The sequence below is a fragment of the Bison bison genome, unplaced genomic scaffold (genome assembly GCF_000754665.1).
Source record: "Bison bison bison isolate TAMUID 2011002044 unplaced genomic scaffold, Bison_UMD1.0 scf7180017864466, whole genome shotgun sequence".
NCBI lineage: Eukaryota > Metazoa > Chordata > Mammalia > Artiodactyla > Bovidae > Bison > Bison bison.
The window spans coordinates 12,580,923-12,589,055 of record NW_011495027.1 but is presented as its reverse complement, the minus strand read 5'-3'; the positions used below and the strand labels follow the sequence as shown (position 1 = coordinate 12,589,055).

General features: G+C 46.1%; 1 long non-coding RNA gene across 1 annotated transcript; it reads left to right on the top strand.

The window, feature by feature from the left end:
* Window positions 1-32: 32 nt before the first annotated feature.
* Window positions 33-5,519, top strand: LOC105003349. The gene is made up of 3 exons (XR_827100.1): window positions 33-311; window positions 4,822-5,020; window positions 5,252-5,519. It is a non-coding gene; the product is annotated as an uncharacterized LOC105003349 (long non-coding RNA).
* Window positions 5,520-8,133: the final 2,614 nt, after the last annotated feature.

Here is an 8,133-nt window from a genome sequence, read left to right as displayed (position 1 = left end):
GAGCGGCCCCCGGCCCCCGCGCGCACCCGGAGCCGCTCGGGTGCACCCGGCGGTCCTCGCGAGTCCCCTCGCACCTCCCCGGAGGCCGGGGCTCTTCGCCGCTCGCCTAAACCACCGCGCGGTGCGACTCCCGACTTGCCCGTGTAGCCCGCTGAAGTGTGAGGGCCCCGCTGGCCCCGCCACGACCCTGCGCGCGCCCCCGCTGGGGCCTGATTAGCTTGCGGCTACGCAGAGAGCAAGAAAAGTCTCAGGAAACCATTGCAGAGGGCGGGCCACGGTGGAATGCCGAATTACATCTACATAGCTAACAGGTGAGTGCCCTTGCCCTGTACCGGGTTCTGTTCTAACCGCTTTCAAAGGCACTATTAAAGGGTCAACCAGGCAGAAACTACCATTGCCCCAATCTACAGATGAGGCAAAACGAGGCACGGACAGTAGCCATGTAATTTGCTCGGGGACACACAGACAGCAAACTGTAGAGCTAGGAGAGCTGAACCCCAAGACTCGAGGGGTTGTCAAGGTGGTTCTCTTAACACCAGGATGCGGCCCAGGGCTGCTCTCCCACGACGCGTGGAGAAACTAAAGCAGCTGGAGGAACCGCAGGTTCTGGGAAGTAAAAAAGAAATTAAAAGGCTGGGGAATCTAAGGATTGCCTTAGTCTGTGAACATGTAGAAGGTGGGTGGCAGGAGGAGACGCCACGAAGTTAGGTGGGATGAACCAGACTTCAGGTTCTGCTTTCGCCGCTCTGTCCCAGTGATCGCTCTTCACAGAAGAAATGGTAACAACTCAGAAGCCACTGGTGGGAGTCCTCCCTGGGAATAGCTGACCAACACAGAAGTGCTGTTGGGGTGGGACATTAAACACTGAAGGTGGGCCCCTGCCCCCCTTTCACTCTCTCCTCCCCCCACGCACACACCCAGGGCTGCCAGGTTAGGGTTTCTTTTCAGCCCTGCTTCTCCCTGAGGGCAGAAACCTGGCTGGGGCGTGATCTGGTGTAGCCAGGGAGTGGGAGGGACACACAGTGGCTCTCCTGTGCCTGAGACTTTGGTTCTGGGCCCATCAGCGGCCTCCCACTCCTAAGTCCTGGGCCTTCTGGATACCTGTTTATCAGAGGAGCTGAAATTCCAAGAGGACATGAATTCACAGGCCAAATAACTAGACTACCATATGGTAGTCTATGGAACACCACCATAAAACGACAACAGTTGGACAATGTATGCCATCTGAAATACATTGAATAATTGAATAATAATTGAATAATTAAAACGGATGGACCAAGATTTTTAAATAAGCATGATAAATATATTTAAGAAAGTGAGGAATGACAATAGCAATATAGGTCAGGAAAAAATCATGGAACTAAAATGAATAGAAACATTAAACATGAAGAATATGATAATAGAATGAATATTCTTTATCAATAATATGGATAAACCATAGACTAGATGTAGCTGATGGAGGAGGAAATGGCAACCCACTCCAGTGTTCTTGCTTGGAGAATCCCAGGGACGGGGGAGCCTGGTGGGCTGTCGTCTATGGGGTCCCACAGAGTCGGACACGACTGAAGCGACTTAGCAGCAGCAGCGGCAGCAGATGTAGCTGAAGAGGAATCAGTGATTGGAAAGAGTAGTTTCAGCAGTTTGCCAGCAAATAAGGCAGCTATTTTTAAAATTTCTAATTAATATCAAGAATAGAACTAGAATAGAAAGGGAATGATATAAAAACAGAGAGGAAGAAATATTTGAAGACAATGGGAATAAATTTCAAGGTGTAAAGAAGGAAATAAACCTCAGATTTAAAGGGCAAGTCTCAAGCCAAATATTTTTATTGTTTTAGGAATTTCTTAAAAATCCACTTTTTGGAGCAATAGATTGACTACTCAAGTAATTCTCGTCAGAATTACAGCTTCTCCTCAGAACCATACATCAGTCAACTGGTTGCTCACAGGACTGTGCCATTCACGGCTCACTTCAAACCTGCCCCCTGCTGGGTCCACCCATCCTCAACTGTTAAAGGACAAACCTGCCAGTCTAATCAGGCTGCCTGCATTGAAAGGCCCGTCTTATACCAGACCTTAAAGATCTTACAAACATCCTATCCTTAAAATACATCAAATATATTCATGTTCATAAATTCACAGTAATACTCAACAAAAATAAAGCCTCATTGATTGCCTTTAGAAGATTCTAGGGAACTAACTCATTATCAAAAACTGGTAAATGAAAGAATCAAGCACATATCCTGTCTCTTCTACCTGAACCATTCATCAGGGTAATCATGTAACGGATGAAGGAGGTTTCTCTTTATAGAAGTATTCTGGCTTTTAAGTGCCAAAGGAATGATAGAATTTAGGACCTCACAGTTTTCTGAAACAAAAAAAGGGACAACCCGACATCAGCATCCTCTCAGTGAAGAACACACTGCACCTGTGAAAGAGTTGTGCCAGAGGAGTTCGCGTGAATCTATAATTCATAAGAAATATAGGGAACAGAGAAAACAAGTCAGATGACACCACAGGGATACCATCAGCAAAACCAAGAATGGGACCTCCTGCATACACACAACCTAGTGTTTTAACAACAATAGCAGCAGCAGCAAAATAATTTTCAGAAACAAGACAGGGAAGGAAAACCTGTAAATTAAAAGAGACTTGGGGAATATTTTAACTAATGATGTATGGACATTATTTAGACCCAGATTAAACTAACTGGAAAAATAAAAGGAAAGACAACCATTCGGAAGACCATCTGGGAAATGTGAATCCTGATTGGATATTTGGTAACTTGTATTTCTGTTAAGGAATTTGGGGATCTGATGATGTCGATGGTGTCATTGGGGTTAATTCATAAAGGAAAGTCCTGGGCTTCCCTGGTGGTTCAGTGGTAAAGGATCTACCTGCCAAAGCCAGAGACATGGGGTTTGATCCCTGGTCCAGGAAGATCCGATATGTGGCGGAACAACTAAGCCCTTTCGCCACAACTATTGAGCCTGTACTCTGCAACAAGAGAAGCCGCCCCAATGAGAAGCCTGTGCACTGCAACCAGAGAGTAGCCCCCACCCGCCACAACTAGAGAAAGGCCTGCATGTGGCAACGAAGACCCAGTGCAACCAAGAATAAATAAAATTATATAAAAAAAGGGAAGTCCTTATCTCTTAGATTTACATACTGAAACTTTTACAAAATGATACAATATCTGGGATTTGCTTCTAAAAATTCAGGGCAGAGGGCAGTGGGTGGAGGTGTGGGGGGAAGATGATTGACCAGCAGTTGTGCAGAAGTTGGGGGAAGTCTCCATGGATGGAGGTTCATTATTTTCTCTACTTTTATATGTTATACACTGACACACACACACGTGCACACACACGCCACATCCTAGCCTCCAGTTAGGAAGCTTCTAACATGTACTATATGCATGTACCTGTTTTTGAACATACTTGCCTTCTCTCCATTTTAACTCCCTACTGCCTCGCCCCGAGGCTCAGCCTGACCCCTTCCATTCCTCAGGAGCAACATCCCCTGCTGGACCTTTAAGACAGTTATATCTCCAGACACAACCTATTAGTATAGCCAAGGTGCCAGCTCTCATGGCTCCCCTGCCCCTCAATCTCCTCTTCGACTCCATTTGGACCCCCAGTTTTTCTGTAGCACTTTGGGCATAGCATTTTCTCCTCTTCTGTGTGAATCTATGTATCCCCTCCCTCACGCTGCCTCTTCACCCATCTAATCCTAGGTTTCTCATGATTGTCTTTCTTGATATTCTGCTTCTTATCAAAGGCTTTGGCACCTGCCTGAACTTCTAGCTGCTCTCCACAGATGCTGGGCTCTTGCTCCTTGCCCAGTCAGCCAGAGATGCAACTGGAAGCTCTCAAGTAGCCTGCTTTACTTTCAGGTGTCTGACCTGAAAGGAGACCCTTTAGGTCAGGTGTCCAGGTGCCGACTAAAGCTTGAGCTAAGCTTCAGCTGGTGTGTCTTAGTGATCCTGTGCTTGGGGGCCAGCACTGGGGAAAGGTCTGGTTTCCCACCCTTCATTCCTCTTTCTCAAGCTTCCTCCCTCTCCTCACCAGCTCCTGTGGCCGAGTTCCCAGCGTCCTTTAAACCATAGTCTGACACCCTATTGTTAAAATACTGTGGTGTTAGACTATGATAACGAAATTTCTTTTCTAGGACTTAGGGCTCACCTTAGAGAGGCCTGCAGTGCGGGAGACCTGGATTCGATCCCTGGGTTGGGACGATCCCCTGGAGAAGAGAAAGGCTACCCATTCCAGTATTCTGGCCTAGAGAATTCCATGGACTGTATAATGCATGGAGTCCCAAAGAGTCAGACACAACTGAGCGACTTTCACTTCACTTCAATTAAAGAGACAGTTAGTAGAGGCTCCAGAGGGACCGTGACCATCAACTCAGGCTTGAGGGTCCAGATCATTCTTCATCTTGCCTCTCCTATCAGTTGTGAAGACATCCCTCAGATTAGAAGCCAGAAGTAAGATGGATACGGGGGTCTTGGGTTTGAACTTTGGTTTTTTAGTCTGTCTGGGAATCACTCAAGATGCCCTTGTTAGATAAGGGGGTTGCAAAAGGCCATTTGGCCAGGGGGCAGGGAAGGGGATTGGGGAAGGGAGCCAAGAAAGGTTTGTGTGCAAAGGAGTCCCAGCCCTTTGGAGCTGGATTGAAGTAGTTTCAGGATAAAAAAGTTGGAGGCTCAGAAAAGTCTTTCTTTTCTCCTTGAGAGCTTTGCACTGACATCTGGTCTCTGGGATCTTGACTAATTTTAGCACATCTCCTTTCAACAAGGATTGACTGAGCATTTGCTTTGTACCAGGACTTGGTCAACTCCAGGTGTGCAGACACCAAGCAGGAAGATTTGCCCCTTCAAGGTCATGCTCACTTGGGGTTGGTGATGAGATATGAGACAAGTGATAAGGGTTCTTCACCCAGTTGACGTTACCTGAAGCCTTCCTGAAAAAGGCTGCCTGCGTGGAGAGGCGAAGGATGAACAAGATATGGCAAGGCGGAGAAAGGTGAGGAGGGCATTCTCGGCAGAGGACACAGCAGCGACAGACGCTGGATGCATGGGCCTGCACAGACAACCCCAAACAGTGTAGCAAGACTGAAGGAGGGGTGCCAGCCAGAGAAGGAGGGAAGCAGAGGGGGTGTGGTGACTAAGGGCAGACTGTGTGGGGCTGGGCTTGCTGCAGCACGCTGTTGCTTGTCCTGCTATGCTTCTGTCATTCCCATTCACCCTCACTTAGGACAGCTTTTGGAGAATGCTCCCCTGCCTGCTCTGCTCTGAGGACTGGAAGGAAGAGAGGCTGGTTTTATCCTTGTATCTCTGAAGAGCTGGGAGCAAGAGAGACAAGTTTGCGGCCGGGCTTGGTGGAGACAGCAAGAATCAAGTGAGAAAACTCTTATGGGGAAGTGACCCATGGAGACCGTCAAGCCGCCAGGTTTCCCCCTAAATGTGGTCTTTGGAACACAGTTGTCCTCAAGCCCTGAGGGGCTTTCAGTTTGATTAATTTTTTTCTTGTAAAAGGCTATATATATTTTGTGTGTGTTAGTCGCTCAGTCGTGTCTGACTCTTTTCAACACTATGGACTGTAGCCCACCAGGCTCCTCTGTTCATGGAATTCGCCAGGCAAGAATACTGGAGTGGGTAGCCATTCCCTTCTCTAGGGGATCTTCCCGACCCAGGGATCGAACCCAGGTCTCCCACATTGCAGGCAGATTCTTTACCATCTGAGCCACCAGGAAGCCCTTATATTTTAGGTTAATATATTCTTTCAAATGTATCAAGTATTGCATAATAAAGTTGTATATAACACATATGTTATATATGTCACATGTATGAGTTATAATGCACGTTAACATGAACACTCTGAGCACACCAGCCAATCTCAGAGTTAGAATATTACCGTGCTCTTCCTCCTTGAACACAACCCCTGCCAAACCTTCAATCTCAGAGGTAACTGTTTCTCTGAATTTCATCAGTCTCTTGCTTGAGCATACTCACCTCACATTGTCCTGTTCCTTTGTATAATTTACTTTGCTTTTTAGGGGATGTTACAAAAATGGTGGTATATGATATAGAGTTGTTCGGAACTTTTTTCACTCATAAAAATTTTTTTTCATGCTTGGTTTTAAAATTGAGACTGGTTCTTCATAACAATTTCAGCACAGACTTTCTGACTGTAATATGAAAGAGCAGAAGGATCAGATCCCAGGGTTCTCAAATGTTGTGGAAGATAAAATGCTTGTGCTGCTGGGGGCTGACTGCTCTCATTTGTTGACTTTCACTTAGTCCAATTATAATGTTATTTGTATATTAATCAGATCGCTCACCTCCCAGTTTTCTGCTTTTGTGCAAGGCAGAGCCTTCCCATGAATGACTTTGAGACACTTCCTACTTCCTCTTACCAAGCAGTTGTTCCTGTCTCTAGGATAGCTCTTGCCAAAGCCTATTATGTCCACGTATGTTTTCAGAAACCATTTTCTTCTTTTTCTGTCTTACAGTGAATAATGAGTTCTAATGGCAATACCGTCAGAAAGCCTTCAGAATGGTTCTTTGATGGGGCTGGAGACTGAGCAGAAGGAAGTCTATGAACTGATTCCTCTTGCATGTTCTGGGGGAATGTTAGGCCTTGTGTTACTTCCCCAGGCTGCTGCAATAAATTACCACACATTTGGTGGCTTAAAACAACAGAAGTTTATTCTCTCACAGTTATGGAGGCTAGAAGCCTGAAGTCGAGGCTTCGGCTAGGCCATACTCACTCCAAAGGCCCTGGCAGGGGAGAGCCCTTCCTTTCAGCTTCTGGACTTCAGCGTCCCTTGGCTTGTGGCTGTGTCTTTCCAACCTCTGCCTCCGTGTTCATGTGGCCTTATTTTCTGGGTTGCCATGCGTCTTTTTTTCTGTCTCTTGACAGGACACTCATCATTGGATTCAAGGCCCACCCTAATCAATCCAGGATGATCTTATCTCAAGATTGATGTCATAATTATCTTCATTCCAAGTAAAGTCACATTCTGAGGTTCCAGGTTGAGGCATCTTTATTTTGGGGGGAGCGGTGACATTATTTAACTCATTACAGACCTCCAGATGCTACTTGAAGAAGATGTCTCATGGTTGAATATGTTTTAGAAGTATTATTCTCCATATCCCTCTCAGAGCATCACACTGTGTACCAGTATATTAGAGACTAGACCACACTGTGCATGTGTGTATGTGTGTTAACAACTCTAATGCTACTTTGGGAAGTGCTTTTGGGGACTACACATTTTTGGAGGACATGGCAAACTTGTGTTGAAATATTCAGGGTCTTGGATGGAATTATTTCTGAGCACCTGGAAACCCCTTGTCCCCCCATACCTACGTCCTTGATCAAAGCTACCTCATATTTCTTAGACAAGAAAACTCACACTGAAGGAGAACTTCAAATACAAACAGTCCTAGAGAGGGCACTTGAGCAATATCGCCTTACTAGATGTAAATGACTAACCTCATAGTCTTTCTTATCCAAGATCTTGGCAGAGGGAGGAAGATACCTGGCCCTCGAGGCCACCAGGGCTTCTGAAGTCCCAGGGGTAGCAGGACGTGAGCCCAGAAGTAAAACCTCAGCTCCCTTTTAACCCTACAGGACCAGTGCTTTTTACCCACAATTCAATACGTTTTATGGCTAGAAGTGCTCATCTGTTTAACCTGGAATGTAAGACTACCTTTGCATTTTGACACTGATACCCGATTCATTAAGATACCATCAATTTTTGCTTCTTTCCAAATAATCTAAGTATCAGAATTTTTATAAATACAGCATAAACTTCTAGAAGGCAGATTGAATTTTGTTTTATAAAATCGTGCTGTGTTTGATTACTTGTGACATTTCCGTCTTCTTATTCAATCGGCAGCCCTCCCCTTGGATTGGGCTTCCCTGGTGGCTCAGTGGTAAAGAATCCACCTGCCAATGCAGGAGCTGTAGGAGACTCAGGTTCAACCCTGGGTCAGGAAGATCCCCTGGAGAAGGAAATGGTGACCTACTCCAGTATTCTAGGAGCCTGGGGAGCTCCATGGTTGGAAAGGGTCATGGGGTTGGAAAGGGTCCATGGGGTTGGAAAGGGTCAGACATGACTGAGCACGCACACA